We start from the raw sequence: 15,649 nt of genomic DNA, 5'->3' as shown, positions 1-15,649 counted from the left end.
AAAGCATTTAAAGTTAACACTCTGCTAACAACATCTGTCGATTCAAGATGTTTTTTCAACATCAGTGATGTCATCTGACAGGGCTACAGGTGAACTGTGACTGAAAACCCAACCGAGGCAGCTGGACTAGATGATCGCTGTAGGTCCCTTCCAACTGAAACATTCTATTTTATTCTTAAGAAATATTCTATTCTACTCTAAATAAATATTCTACCCTACAACTTCTCTCTACCACCACCCTTCAAGTCCCTATCAAAGATGCACTGAAGACTTTGCACTGGTCTTCAATTGATTTCCAACCCCACCCCGCAAGCAGCTTACGGTTGCAATCTAGACTTTGTTCCTGCATCCCTCTGGCCCCGTTCGATCAGTTCTCTCCACTCGCCGTACTATCTCACCATGCGTTCCTCCTGCTCATACCAGTGGAGCTACTCACACAGGACTCAGCACAGCACTTCAGCATGGCCTTGAAGGTCAATCGATTGAATTGCTTCAGAGCCAGAAGTCACCCGTGCTAAAGTGCTTCGCGGGATTAAGGCAACAGCCCCGCAGAAATGAACGTCCCACGAACTGTAAGAAAGGTACCAGAATCAGAGCCCGCCGTACCGTCAGCAGCCACGTAAACCATGCTGTCGCACTCCGACGGCACGGCTCCGGCTTTCCAAGCTTTCTCTACGCACCGATACAGATGCTTACTGCACTGAAACTCCACAAGCTTACCTATCAGCAGCATTACAAAGGCATCTGGCACTGCTTCCGCAGAATGCCACATTCACTCTTCGCCCGGGACAATGCTCCTCAAACTTGGTCATTACTCACAAACCCAAGCCTAAGAGATCATGAGATGTTAAACAATTTATGTGGAACTACTCCCAGGGCACTACACGCTGTATTGTTGTGCCATTAAGGCTTTGGAACGAAGCTTCGTTGGGGACAGAAGAGAACAAAGTACTCGTCTATTTTTTCACTGCGATTATTGTTTCTGCCTAGAAAGACACACAGGCTGGTCTGTTGAACAGGGCTACTGTTCTGTAGCTGGGCTGTTTGTCTGCTGAATGCAGGGACTGTCAGACGTGGAAGTGATATCAGACTGTTCCAATTTAATAAGAATTCGGGTAAAATCCACTTCATGATCACCAAATTTGCCAACTATGAGACCTAAGCAAAATTTGCATGCACAGTTCCCGTATACGAGAAATACGGTTTCATTCAATTCCAGTGCAACGAAGCAGGTTTAATAGGCTCAAACGCTACTGTTCCTTGAGCTACTGAGCAACTCCTTCCCAACCTCATTCTAAACACAGAGTCTTCTCGTGTTTAGCAACCTCGATGAAAGATCTTCACGCTTACGTCTAAGGGTTGACAATGCGTCTGAACTGTAATATAATCACAGGTACAATAAAAGCAGTTAACTTTTGCAACCTTCTGTTCAAGGTTAAGAGTTGAAATTAGAGACTCAGATCAGCGCACCTTCAAGAGACGATTAAAATTAAGTAGAAACTTAAAAAAAACTTCAGGTGAAAATACTCTAATCTTCAAGTCGCACACACCATTGAGCAAGACAGGCAAGTTCTGTTTCTGCACCTACTACACAAAATAGACAAAACATGACAAATTTAATAAAGATGATTACTTGACATGCAAGACTCCAGTCCTCCTCTTTGACTTAAGATTACGCATCCGCACAGCCATCAAAATCAAAAAGTCTGCATGCTTTGCTCAGAAACCAGTAGCAGAAAAAGATCACATTGACTCCTATGGCATATTCTAAGTGGAAAAAAGCCAAAACTTTGTTGCACCTGCAAACCTGCTAGGATTTCTTGCATAATACCACCTGTATCGGGTTTGTGTGGCCAGGTTTTGGTAGCTGGGGGGGGGGGGGGGGGGGGGGGGGGCTACAGGGGTGGCTTCTGTGAGAAGCTGCTAGAAGCTTCCCCATGTCCGACAGAGCCAATGCCAGCCGGCTCCAAGACGGACGCGCTGCTGGCCAAGGCCGAGCCCATCAGCGATGGTGGTAGCGCCTCTGGGATGACAGATTTAAGAAGGGGGAAGAGTTGTTGCCTGACAGCAATTGCAGCCGGAGAGAGGAGTGAGAAGATGTGAGAGGAACAACTCCGCAGACCCCAAGGTCAGTGGAGAAGGAGGGGCAGGAGGTGCTCCAGGCGCCGGAGCAGAGATTCCCCTGCAGCCCCTGGGGAAGACCATGGTGAGGCAGGCTGTCCCCTGCAGCCCATGGAGGTCCACAGTGGAGCAGATCTCCACCTGCAGCCCGTGGAGGACCCCACGCCGGAGCAGAGGGATGCCCGAAGGAGGCTGGGACCCCGTGGGAAGCCCTGGCAGGACTTGTGACCCCGTGGAAGGGACCCACGCTGGAGCGGTTCGTGTAGAACGGCAGCCCATGGGAAGGACTCACGTTGGAGAAGGCTGTGAAGGACTGTCTGCCGTGGGAGGGACCCCACGCTGGAGCAGGGGAAGAGTGTGAGGAGTCCTCCCCCTGAGGAGGAAGGAGCAGAAGAGACAACGTGTGATGAACTGACCCAAACCCCCATTCCCCAGTCCCCGTCCCCCAGTGCCACTGGAGGGGAGGAGGCAGAGAAAATGGGGAGTGAAGCTGAGCCCAGGAAGAAGGGAGGGGTGGGGGGAAGATGTTTTTAAGATTTGGTTTTATTTCTCATTATGCTACTCTGATTTGACTAGCAATAAATTAAACTAATTTCCCCAAGTCGAGTCCGTTTTGCCCACGACGGTAACTGCTGAGTGATCTCCCTGTCCTTACCTCGACCCACGAGCCCTTCGTTATATTTTCTCTCCCCTGCCCAGTTGAGGAGGGGGAGCGATGGAGCGGCTTTGGTGGGCACCCGGCCTCCAGCCAGGGTCACCCCACCACACCAGCTCATTGTGATAACTTGTAAAAGAAAGGAAAATTAAATCTCGGCTGGGGAACAATCCCATAAAATTTTAAGCCTGTTTCATGAATCCCACAGATTAGCAGCAGTCACCTTTGGCAGGTTAATAAACAGAGGTACCAGTCCCACCACGGCCCCCAGAGCTCTGAGCACCCACAATTATTTGTGTCCATAGCCGGGCAGATCACGGAAATATCCAAGTTCCTGATTTAGCTGTAGGAACCCTCAAACAGATCAAAAAACCAGAAGTTGAAAACCACCCTCAAAAAAACCTGCAGCAAAGAAATCTGTAGCTAATGGAAGTGAAAATAACAACTGAGTAAGCTGAAAAAGCAGTCCTTGAAATATGTCTAAAAAGGAGCAACACAAACCTGCTCCAATTTATAAAGAAATGCAATTTGTTTCACAGTCTCTGGCTGGATCCAAGCTTTTCTCCTCTAAAAGCCAGACAAAACATTCACTGTGGACCATACCTTGCAGGAATAATTTGTTTACAAGGCACGGAAAATTATATAATTCATCAAGCCAATGTTTTATATTTCAGAATATTTTTAAATATTTTCATTTATTATGGTAACATTAGAATTGAGTGAAGCAATTTTTATAATTATCATTAATAACAGAATAAAGTGATTTTCATAATCCTCAGTTTTAAAAGAAGTCATTCGAACAATTCCCACCACCACCAAGTTCAATTTTAAAAGACTCCCTTTGAGATGCAAGATGTATGGATCAGTACTTATGGAAGGACAATTAAGGCTTATTTCAAGTCAGATTTAAGACAGAGTATTTAGCAAGCATATATTATACAGCAGCAAAAATAGAAATATGACCCTGTTCCCCTATAAATGTAGTTATATAATAAAGCTAGGATGTGAAATGCTGCGACTTGGAAGATTCCCCCCTCAAAGGATTTCCTTATGAGTAGTAAATACGTGGATTAGCCATATTCTCGCTCTCTCTCTCTCTAAGCACACATTTATATATATAAATAATACACACACATTTAAAAAAAAAAAAAAATCCCCCTTCAGTCTTTGTTTTACTTTTGCAGCAGAATTAGCTCTGCTAACAGCACACGTTTCTGGAATTCAGATGTTAAAAGTTCATTTGAGCCGCAAATGAAAAGGATTCCAATTTTGGCGATGTCAAATCATCTCTTCTGACTTTTCTCGTGAGAAAATCTGTTCAAAATGGGGCCATTTGCAACCTCCTCTGCTGTGCGCAGAAGGATCAGTCATAATCTACCAGTATGCATCACAGCTGACCATTGTATGCTCTGAGTCCTGCTCTCCTTTTATTTACACGGCTCTAACTTTGGACAGAAACCCACAATTCCAAAACAAACGGAACTGAACGCCAGGAACCGAGAAGTAAGTTTCTCTGATTTTCTGCTAATTCTCCCATAAAACTCATGCAGACTCTCCCCACTGATAGTCCTTGTGGCAACTTCGAAAGTTCCTTACGTGGAAAACCAACAATTGCAGGAGAGTGATTCAAAGACGTTTCTCTCTCTTCAGTTAATGCAATTAGGCAGCCGAAAACCAAGAGGACAAGCGATGCCATGGGCCTTCCCGGCCCGGCAGGTCACCGCGCTGCCGCTCGCTTTAGAAACATCTGACGCGACGCACGGCTCGCCCCCTCCCAAACCCCGAAAGGTTGGCGCAACCGTCCTGTACTAAACGCTTTTATTTCATAGGAGGTATTTTCACCGTAACTAAAATCACGCGCTAATTTTCCAGGCTTAACAGTTAACTCCACGTCGTGGTATCTTCGAGCTCAATCTCCGTGCAAGCTTTTACCTGAAAGGCTCTGGCCACTCCTTGGAGCCACTATTAGATATTGAGTCATCAAAGTCTAGAGAGATGATGGTAGAGATTTCCCCGAGAGCAAGCACTCCAGCAGGCTGCGGTACAGATTTAACCAAGTATTTTTAAAGTTCTGTAGCTTTTTACTTGTGCCACACGCTGTTTTATCACCCAATTATGGGTGCCAGAATTGTCTTCAACGCTGTCCAGCAGCAGTAAAAAGCATTCCTGCCACGAACTGCATACAATCCGGAGCAAACTCAGTAGAAGCGAGATGCTACGGCAACTCCAAGTTCAAGGGCAGGGGCGCAGAAGCGTCGCTTTGAATGGTTGTAGGACTTCAGCTGCAGCCTTGGTAATTTCGCTGCTGTATTTTCATTTCGAGCCACACAGCGAAACATAGTTAAGAGAAAAACTTCTGCCTCCCCATTCAAGTTCTGTTATTTCGAGGGAGCACAGAAGACAAGCTTTCCTTCCACCAGAAGCAGCACGATGACACAGAGACACGCTCCTTTACCAATATTAACTGTAAAGTGCTATTACTGGATTTTCAGAGCGCTCCCTTTTGAGCCTTCTAAATGGATTTGAAGCCGGAAGCAGCTAATTGACTTTGAACAAGAAAACCTGATAGTCGTTATCAGAACCCTTTTCATTTGCTCAAAGCAAGAGTTCAAATTCTAAATCTAATGCACAAAGAAAATACGTGAAAGGCAGGTCGCTGGAGCGTGACAAGGATGCTATCTCACTAAGGCAAGGAAGGCATTTTTACCAGCGCCACGGAGGGAACGACCCGATGCCATGGCACCGGAGCTAGAGTGCTGTGAACGCTGTTCTCAACAAGGCGTCTTTAAACCCGGTCTAAAGTCCTCTGGCGCTCCCAATCCCTAAGAAGGGATTCGAGCGCAAACCACTAAAAGCTAGGCTATTTTTGATAGGGACTTGTATAACAATGTAATAACATAAAATGAAAAAAAAAAAAATTAAAAGAAGTCGGAAGACTAGCAAATCCACACTAACAGACCGGCACGTAGGCACACAGGAGCATCGCTTTCTGTACCCACAGGAATAAGCCTTCTCATGCATCCACCTTCCTGAAGCAGCTATTTCGTCCAGTATATCTTTGCTCAATCAAGGCAACACCTTGCCTTTGCAACTGCTTCTCTCTGGCAGGACAGCATCTCCGACTCTAAGAACTGCTGCCTGAAAATAGCTGTTTGCAGACTTATCGGCAGAAAAATAAATCCAGGTTTTCTCTTTACTCGCTCGCACAGCAATTTTCATTCACAGCCTTGCCCGAAACACCTTCCAGCTTGTTATTTATTACGGGTCTTCAAGGTGGCAGTGCAGTTAAAAATCCTTCAGACAGAAACACAAACGGCTTCTCCACCGTTGCTGGGAGAACACTTGCGTACGTGAGCAAGGCACCCTCTCTGATAAGTAGGTAGATCAGAAAACAAAAGGAGTTACAGATTTTTCCCTTCTCACGGAGATGTTTTGCTTTGAACTGCACTTTGTGCACAAATTCAACCTTTTCTTATCAGCGTAAGACATCAGTAACCGAAGCATTTGCCCTACACCCACAGTCGGGCTGTGAAAGCGCATTTTGAAAGCTCCTCTACAGAACTCCTTTTAAAAACCTCCTGTGAGTAATACCACAATACAACACCCGTATATGAGGGTGTTTTCTGACTGCAGAGCAGTTTCAAGATTTAAAATCGTAACATGGAAGTTTAAAGGAAAAATCTTTGCCGTTAGGAGCTGCAGAAAAACCTGCCGGACCTTGCTGGGAGCTGAATGGATGTGTACAGGGTGTTAACTCGCTAGGAATGCCCTGTGCACACAAACGAAAACTTCATCCCTCCTCCCCTCAACTGAAGGGGGGCGGGGGGAAAAAAAAAAGGAAGAAAAAAAGAAAAAAGCCAATCCGTGTTTCCTTCTCACCCCACTTTCAACTCTGGACAGCAGCAACACACCACGCTGCCAGTTCCTCCTAGGCTATCGGTCGTTCCTCTACAGTTGCCAGCCCCTTGAAATCTTGGAAGCGCAGCTTAGAGCATCCTCTTCCTTGAAGTCCAGCCCCTGCTTTTACAAACGTGAAGTTCACACTCGGCAGGAGTGAAGGATAAGTTACAAGCAAATCCTTCCCGTGATATTTTTTTGGAAACTGAAGTGTCTGAGTTTACTTCACATTTGCATCTAATGGCAGGGGGGGAAGTCACAGAAGAAGCATCGCTGCAGGCTGTGCTAACGTTCGCCCTTCAGATCATACTGACGCTCACAGGCAGGTGAAGTTACCGAGAACTAAAATCACCCGCTAAAATAAAGCCTTGCAAAACTGAACTCCACGATCTTCCGATGTGACAGAAGTCGCTAGGAAAGGTCTTTCAGCACTTGCTTCAGCACTGAACGGCAAGCAAGAGAAGGGAGGGCACAGACTGTGACAAATCAGTTCACGTACACGCAAGCCTGCGAACGAGCCCACACACACAGATGCAAGCAACCCCATTTAATCATTCTGCATACGACTGGGAACTATTACGACAAAATAAAGTCTGTCATGAAATAGTTGCTGGGGTTTGGGAGCCTTAAGTATTGGGGGGGTTTTGGTTGGGGGGGAGGACGGGGAGGTGTCTCTGTACTTTGCTCTTAATGCACTAACAATTTCCTTTTGATTATCGACCACAGTAAGAACCAGGCGTATTGCTGCAGGCTATCACATCAGCAATTAGTAAGTAGCAAATTCTGTTCCCAAACACAATATGCAACTCTGCACATTTTGTTAAATCCAGCTAGCCAAGTTTCTTCCTCTTTTTTTTTTCCCTATAGAAAATACGTACATTTCAGGCATAATCAGAACAATAAAGCCAGTAAGTAGCTAGCAGCCTAAGCACCAAGTCACGTTTAGATGCACAGTAAACTGCACCTCCCTGAAACGACAGAGAGCAAGTATTTATCACAGAATCACAGAATGGTTTGGGTAGGAAGGGACCTTTTCAGACCATCTAGTTCCAACCCCCCTGCCATGGGCAGGAACACCTTCCGCTAGACCAGGTTGCTCAAAGCCCCGTCCAACCTGGCCTTGAACGCTTCCAGGGAGGGGGCATCCACAACCTCTCTGGGCAACCTGTTCCAGTGCCTCACCACCCTCACAGTGAAGAACTTCTTCCTTACATCTCATCTAAATCTACCTTCTGTCAGTTTAAAGCCATTACCCCTTGTGCTATCGCTACCTGCCCTTGTAAAAAGTCGCTCTCCAGCTTTCTTGTAGGCCCCTTTAGGTACTGGCAGGCTGCTCTAAGGTCTCCCCGGAGCCTTCTCTTCTGCAGGCTGAACAACCCCAACTCTCTCAGCCTGTCTTCACAGGAGAGGTGCTCCAGCCCTCTGACCATCTTCATGGTCCCTCCTCTGGACCCGCTCCAACAGGTCACGGAGCAGTTCTGCGACGGAGCTGTTACTGTTCGGATTTGCCCTAGGGCCCAGTCTCGCTGCTATTCCTGCACCTCGCTTGACTTACAGGCGCAGCTCTGCGAAACGACTGAACAGAGCTTCTGCCGCACGCACAGAGCCACGCTCGCCTCGGAGCGCAGAGCCTGGCACCTTTTCCCACACCGAGCAATACCAGGAAGCTCTCGGCACATTCAAGTACACCGGCTCCTCCTGAACGCACGTACTAAAAGGATGCGCTCTTAACGAAGGGGAAATCCATTAATAATTAATGTTGTCATAAAAAAAACAAACCCAAAGGTATGCAAACAAAAGGATGATTAAATTCTCATTTCCATGCTTGCTCTCGAGCAGAGCCGCTCTGGACTGCAGTGCTTAGCAGGAAGCTCACAAAAGGGAAAACAAGCAGCGAGGAGCTCGTCTCAGCTAAGAAAATATCCCCATATGGCCACCTACCAGGTGGAACGCTAAAAACTTGTGGAAAATAGGATTTCCTTGAACCGGCTGCTGCTGACAGCTTGCTGAAGAGAAAATGAAACCGTACAAAAGTTTTCCAACACCGTGAAGGCATTTTTAAAGTTACTAATGAGTGCCGGACAAGGGCACCTATAGAGACAAACTCCGTAGGAAAGAAACCGGGGTGGGGGGGAGAGAAATCTGCCTTGTTGTGAAAGCTGGGGGTATTTCCACTCCCCGCGGGCCGGGGGACGCTGCTCGATGCAAGCCCACCCCCGGTTCGGATGCTACGGGAGCGGGGGCTCTGGCTGCCCACCGAAAGGGCTGGGAAGGAACCGAAGGGGCAGGGGCGCCGGGACCCCCCCCACACCCCCCGAGCCCCACTCCCCGTCCCCTCCGGCAGCCCCGCTCACCTCCGGGGCTCGGGTTTGCGGCGTTCCTCCAGCTTGGCGGCGGGCGGGGGCTGCGGGGCAGCCGCGGGCCGGGCGGGGAGCAGCGGGCTGAGCGGCGGCGGCTTCAGCAGGCGGTGCGGGGCATAGCTGCGCACCCGCACGTGTATCTATACCTGCCTATAAGGTGCACGTGTATCTATACCTGCCTGCCTGGCTAACTTAACCGCTGGCGGCTTCGGGTACCGGCTTGTCCGGAGATCGCGGAGGCGAGGCGGAGCGGAGCGGAGCGGTCGTGCTCTGGCGGCGGCTTCCCCGGTCCGCATTTAAAGCCGCCCGCAAGCTCGGACTTCCCCTCGCCCGCTCCCATCCCATCCCCGGTCCCATCCCATCCCCCGCTTCCCCCCTCCCCGGCCGTTCGGCCGCCGCTCGGCGTCACGGGGCCCCGGGGCGGGGAGGCCGGAGGAGGAGTCTGACGGCGCCGGGGCTGCTGAAGCGCCGGGGCTCCCCCGTTCTCCGCTTTCCTCCGCCCCGCCGCTCGGCACCGAGCGCCCCGGGCATCGGTCGTTGCCGATCCTCGGCGGGGCAGGTGCGGCGAGAAGGGAGAAGAGAGGCGCCGGGTGCCCGGCCGGCCCAGCAGTAGGGCGGGGAGGGAGGAGAAGGGGTCCTGCCCCGCGGACCCACGGCGAGTGGGTGAGCTGTCCCCCACGGGAACCTCTTCCCACCCCCGCTCCGCGGCCGCACGCTCCCCGAAAGCCGCCTCACGTCACTTTTTCCATCAGTTCTTCACTGGCTTTTTACAGCTCCCCTTCCAACCACTGCCTGCGAACGATCCTTTCCATGGCCACCCGCTTCCTCCGCCCGGGAGATGCCAAGCTGCCAGCCGCCAACACGAGCGGTGGATGCTTGTGGTACGGGGAAGGATGGCACGGCGGGGAAGAGAGTGGCGGGTTCCCCACAAGGGGTTCTTGCAGGCTGTGGGCTTTCAGGGCGGCGTGGCACGCTCCCACAGCGGGAACCCGACCCGCTGAAAACACACAACCGAGGGAGCATCTTGGCCCAAAGCGCATGCTATGGAGGAAAAAAAAAAACCAAAACAAAACCAAAAACACAGGGAAAATGTAGAAAACATCATTGGGTCAGTTCATAATAATTTTGCAAGGAAACAATATCTTAGCTTAGTTCTGTTTACACTAATTGCCCTTCAAAAAGTTCTTTCCAGACTGGTGTTGGAAGAGAGCACTAATACCAACATCCCAAATCTTGTTCAGTAAGCTGCGGCTCTTGTGCTCAGCTTTACTGTCCAGGCCAAGGTGACCAGATCCATAGAATATTTTTTAAACAACGGGGCTGTGCAAACGGCTCACAAGTAACATGGCAGAACAGCAATCCCTCAGCGGAAAGGACACGGACGCTCAGGGGAACAAAGGAGACTATTGTAGCCCTGTAGAGGAAAAACCTCACTTCTTCAGCAAGGTTTAGGATTACCACACGGCAACGGCCTCTTCAGCTACTCCCCAGCTACCGAGCTTGACGTTTGTCACTTGTCCCGATTCTGTATTAGGGGCTAATACGCAATCCATTGGACAGGCAAAAAAAGCAGCAGCGACAGACACCAGAGCGCTCGCAGACTGGAGCGAGAGCGCTGCAGAAGCCATCTCCCTGCTCAATTCCCCCTCTCCCTTCTGCTGCTGTCGCCGCTGCGCTTTCCCCAGCCTCGGAAAACAGGTAACTGTCTTTCAGCTACTGTCCCCTCACCCGCTTTTTAATGTTTTCCTGAAAGATTTCAGACCTACAGCCTGCACGTGAATTGGTCAGAACTTGGGCTCCTCTGCTCCCTTTAATAAATCAAATTCCTTAAGTACCTGTTCTTGAACTATCAGGGGGTTTCCACTGGGTCACTGACAGCATAGCGATGACTTTCATCGCTTCGAGCTATATTTCATTTGAAGTAATGACGGTCCCTGTATGAACAAAAGCAAAGCGCTAACTCAATTGAGAAGACTCAAGTCCTAACCCAAATAACTATGCATCTTCCCCTCTTCCGAAGGCGTAGGCAACGGCTTAGAACCAAGGACTACTCTCTTCACGCTTTACCTCCCTACTGATATTGCAGTTAGTTCGTACCTTCAGCTTCACTTCTATTTATAAATGAACTGGGAAGCTCCTGAAGAAAAAACACATTAGCTACTTCAGAAGATTGCTGTCACTTCTTGCCACTTCGACAACTGATGGGGGCTTTCGGGTCCCCCCCAAGTGTTTAGATCCCTCAGTGAAAGCACCTCTCGGATGCTCCTCAGCAGCTGCCTCTTAGCTCGCTATTTTAGTAACAAATCTAAATAACTCCCATACCAATTCCATTTCCTTACAGTTCACTGTAACTTAAAATACTGTCATCTTAAGCCTATGCATTTAATTTTCTGGCTAAAAAATGTTTTGACATTAGGATGCATGATTTTAAGTCAGTCTTTAAATATACCTCACTACATTTAATGATCTAAAACCCTACCAAAACCATTTCCAGGAGTCCTTAAATCAAGAGCCAAGGCAGTTATCTCAGCCAAGTCTGAAAATGAGTACGCTCTATGTACAGAGAAACACCCAAGTAAAATGACCTAATAATCCTGTCTGTCATTGTGATTGACAAAATAAAAAACCATCAGCTAGAGCCGACTTGTCCGACGTATATATGTACCTTTTGGCATTCCTTATACAGTTTGGCCCGCATATTCCCTCTTAAAAATTACCCAGTCATTTCCAATATTTTTTCTGTTTGATTTAATAGACGGAGATGAGCTCGCCGCTCAGGACTAAAGCCCGCTAACTTTCCATTCACAGCACATGCCACGAAGAAACAGTTTGGTTTGGGAAGTCTTTGGCTATCCGTTTAAACTTGCCTTTCAAGTCCGCGCCTTCAGCCCTGCGCACAAAGACTTTGTGAAGCAAAGGTGTGCCGACTGCCTTGGCCAAAGCCAACCTCCCACTCGCGACCGAGGCAATAAAAGCCTGCCTCAACAACGGCACAGGACAGGATGCCACGTTCAACTAAACATCCGCCGAAACGCAGGAATGATTTTTCTGCCTTCTCATCCAGCGCACAACTACCCTGCGAGGTCGCACAAGGTATCGTTGCCAATGACAGCGTTTGACGCGTATACGGGTAACGAGACCAGCCAAAGTTACGACGGTAAAGGTTAGAGAATACATAAACGCACATGCTCAGTGGAATTGGTAGGGCAAAACTTTCCCCGTGGGCAGGTTATTCCAAAAATATATCTTGCAGCATTTCTGGTAGATTCCTCAGAAGCCGCTCATGCTGACCGCAGCGTTGTCAGTCAGAGACGATGCTGATCTAGATGGAAACTGGCAGCTCCTGCATTTCCAGGGTTTTGTGCAGACTACCGAGCGATAAAATATTTGCATTGGATTAAGTCAGGAGTAATTCCATCTAAGCCAGGAAGTTTCAGAGGCTAAAACTATTTCAATAGAAAGAACTAGGTGCAGAGAGGCCACGGTTATGCTTGTCCAAGAGGCCTTTTGTATCTTTTCCTTCGTTGAGCAATCGTCGGTGCCAAATCATCATTTACAAAAGCAGGCTCAACCCTGAACACGCTTGTGCACGCAAGTAATCCCCTTTACACGAACAAAATGAACCACGCATGTTTTCAGGACTCAATCCTTGGTCGTGGCTATTCCTAAGGACCTTGAGGTTTTGGGGTCTTTTTGGTGGTTTTGTTTGGTTTTAAAAAGATACAGGTATGCAGCTCATTCTAGGTGTTGAACTCAATGGAACAAATTCCTGCATTACATTCCTTAGTATTACAGCTGAATTAGTCCAGTAGCACTGATTTCTACGGGCAACCACGAAAAACAATTCTGTAGCTCTCATATTTGTATTCCCTGCTTGTGTTCAAGTCACCAAGAATCAGGACTTGTCCGTCCTTTGCATCCGCTTCCCAGGAAATCTAGACAGAACTCAACGTCTCCGCAAGCATTACCTGATAGCTAGTTACTAAAGGTCTAATGTAAGTAAACCTATTGGCCTTTGCAACTTGATTAGCAGGTTCTGCGTTTGCTAACAGTCCTGCCTCAGTTAGCTGTGGAAACGACATGCAGTGGGGAGCTGACTTTTCAGACTCCCCAAGAGTCCTAATCCAGCCCCCCGACTGTCTGCCCACTCACTGGGAAACCACCCGCAGAGCCCAAAGAAGCCAACTGCCAAATTCCCGCTGACTTCCCCTGCGCTGGCTCACACTTTCATCTTTCCAAGGAGGCAGAAACAGGAGGGGCTGAAAAATATTCAGCTGAGGTAAGACAGAATCGAATGCTGGAGGCTTAAGGGTCTGGTTTTTTGTTTTTTTAGGTTTTTTTCCCCGCAATGTGTGCTTGATGTGCTTATCATTAATAATACATCACATCTGCTTGAGAGCAATGAGCAATCCTGGATCCCTTTGATAGCCATATAGGCCACAACAGTCTCTTCGTTCACATCAAAAGAAGGAGAGAGCTATGGGGATTTCATAGTCTGCGTCAACTGCTTCTGGTACCTTCCAATACTCCTGATAACTTCTGATAGCACAGCGTATTCACCTCAAAAGCTTTTTCGGTAGCTCTCTAGTTAAGGTTGGAAGGTTAAACACTTGGCGATCAGAACATATGAAAATCAGTGGTGTGTTATACTTGACTGGGAAGCCAGACCAGTTTGTGCTTTGCACAGATCTGTAAGCAAGACCTGCCAGTCTCTTACCGACTACTACCTCCAGGACTGCATTTTCTAAAAACGCTGATATTTCCTTGCAAAAACATCCCTTATCTTTCCAGCGAGAGCCAACTCCTCCGCGCACCGAACCGCTGCCGCGCCTATCGCATCCGGTAAGAGCAGGGCTGCAAGGAGCCGCCGAGCTGCTCGGGGCCAGGCCAGCAGCAGCAGCAGCAGGAGGGCAGGGAGCCTGCCCGAGGCTGCGGCGTTGCTCGGGGGCCCTCTGCTGGAAACCTCCCCCCCCCCCCCCCCCCCCCCCCCCCAAAATCCGGCCACAGGCACCCCCAGATCAGCAACCCCTCTTCCCCCCTCCGGGAGAACGGGGCCAGAGCAAAGCCCAGCTCCTCTCCGAGAGGGGCGAGCGGCTGGCATCCCCTTCGCAGCAAGCAAGCTGGGCTTTCGGCGGGACGGTTCGAGCCGATTTCATCCGCCTGAAGTCGCGTCCTGCTCTGCGCTCGAGGGCGTGAAGCCAAACCAATCTTTGGTCAAAGAGCCAAAAACGCAGGGCTTTGTTAAAATAAAGAAAGCGTGTTTGTTTACACACCCACAAAAACCACCGGAGCATGGGATGCTGAAACGCACGCTTCCGCCACCTACAACTCTTGGGATACTGAAACAACAAATACTCACCCCCTCTAGAATGAGTAAAGGAGGAGAGGGCTAAAGAAGAACGGAGCCGCCCAGCCGGCTTGAAGCACTTCGGTGCTTTCAAACACATTGCCTCTTCTCTGCTTCAGAGCCAGTCCATGCAGAAAGCAGGTCAGAAGGGACAGAGATTTTTTTTACGTCTCAGGAGAGGAGAGGAATCACAGGGCTAAAGTCAACTCCCTTTAGCACAAGGCTAATCGTATCTACATGAAAATGGGGTACAGAACTTCTCTGCGATATGATACATACAGGTGGGCTGCTAATGAGAGGAGCAGTATTTACGTCAGGAGGATTTATTCTTTTCCCAGTTTCTCCCCCAGCTGTCGTTTAGATGAGTTTCTCTTCCTCATTCCTCAGGTATTGGCATCCTGGGCCAACAAAATGAAAGCTCAGAGGCAGGGGCCAACATGCTCTCCAGTCCTTTTGTATAGCACCTGTACTGTGGTCCAAACCAATTCTTCTGAGCACCAAATCCTGACGAAGTATTAACCATCATCTTTATCAAAATCCTTCTCGCTGTGCAGCAGCTCAGGATAGCTTCCAATATTTTATTGCTGAGCAGAAGGACACGGAGAAATCTCACCCACTCTCAGGGTAAGGCCAAGTCCGCCAACATGGCTAGCGTAGACAAAACTTGCAACTTACTGGCAAAAATCCGCAGCCCCCTCAACGAGCCTTCTTGCCCTCTGGTTGAAGATACCTTCCAACAAGCAGATGGTGACAGACATTAGGGTTAGGAAGCAATGTACATCAGGAAAACAAACTCTGCCTGCTTCTCTAAAATCGCATCCTCACCTCTCCTACGCTGACAGCATCTGGTCTCGAGCACCGAATATCCTACAGGAAAGAGTAGCTTGACTGGCAGGCCACTGTGATCCTCTTAATTCAAGACTACATCTTTTCCTGATGCAAAAAAAATCCCAGCTGGATACATAACTGTGCCCGGGGAGCCAAGCCCCCACCCCAAAATCACGGTAAGGTGGTTCTGAAACAGACCTTTCCTTCCAATGCAATTGTTTACAAGAGATAGAGGATAGCTCTAGACTTAGCTAAGGGGTTCAAATCTAACAGCTTTCCAGCTGGTAACATCCAAGACCAGATATTACAGTCTTCTTCAAAAGGTGCCCTATATCTGACAGCCTCCAGCAAGATGAAATGTTCTGCGGACACCTCCGCGGGGTTTTGGAGATGCCAAATGGCAGCAGCAGGAAATCCGAAATAACAGCACGCCACAGGAAA

General features: G+C 48.8%; 1 protein-coding gene across 1 annotated transcript in view; it reads right to left on the bottom strand.

The window, feature by feature from the left end:
- SLC4A4 (solute carrier family 4 member 4) overlaps positions 1-9,086 on the bottom strand; it is a 190,909-nt gene extending 181,823 nt beyond the window's left edge. Inside the window, exon 1 of the mRNA XM_050896615.1 lies at positions 9,028-9,086. The gene's annotated coding sequence lies outside the window, so the exon portion shown is untranslated. The remainder of the gene's footprint in view (positions 1-9,027) is intronic.
- Positions 9,087-15,649: the final 6,563 nt, after the last annotated feature.

This window comes from Gymnogyps californianus, chromosome 4, assembly GCF_018139145.2.
Source record: "Gymnogyps californianus isolate 813 chromosome 4, ASM1813914v2, whole genome shotgun sequence".
Taxonomy (NCBI): Eukaryota; Metazoa; Chordata; class Aves; order Accipitriformes; family Cathartidae; genus Gymnogyps; species Gymnogyps californianus.
Note: the sequence above shows the minus strand (reverse complement) of the source record. Positions and strands in the feature narration are given on the sequence as shown.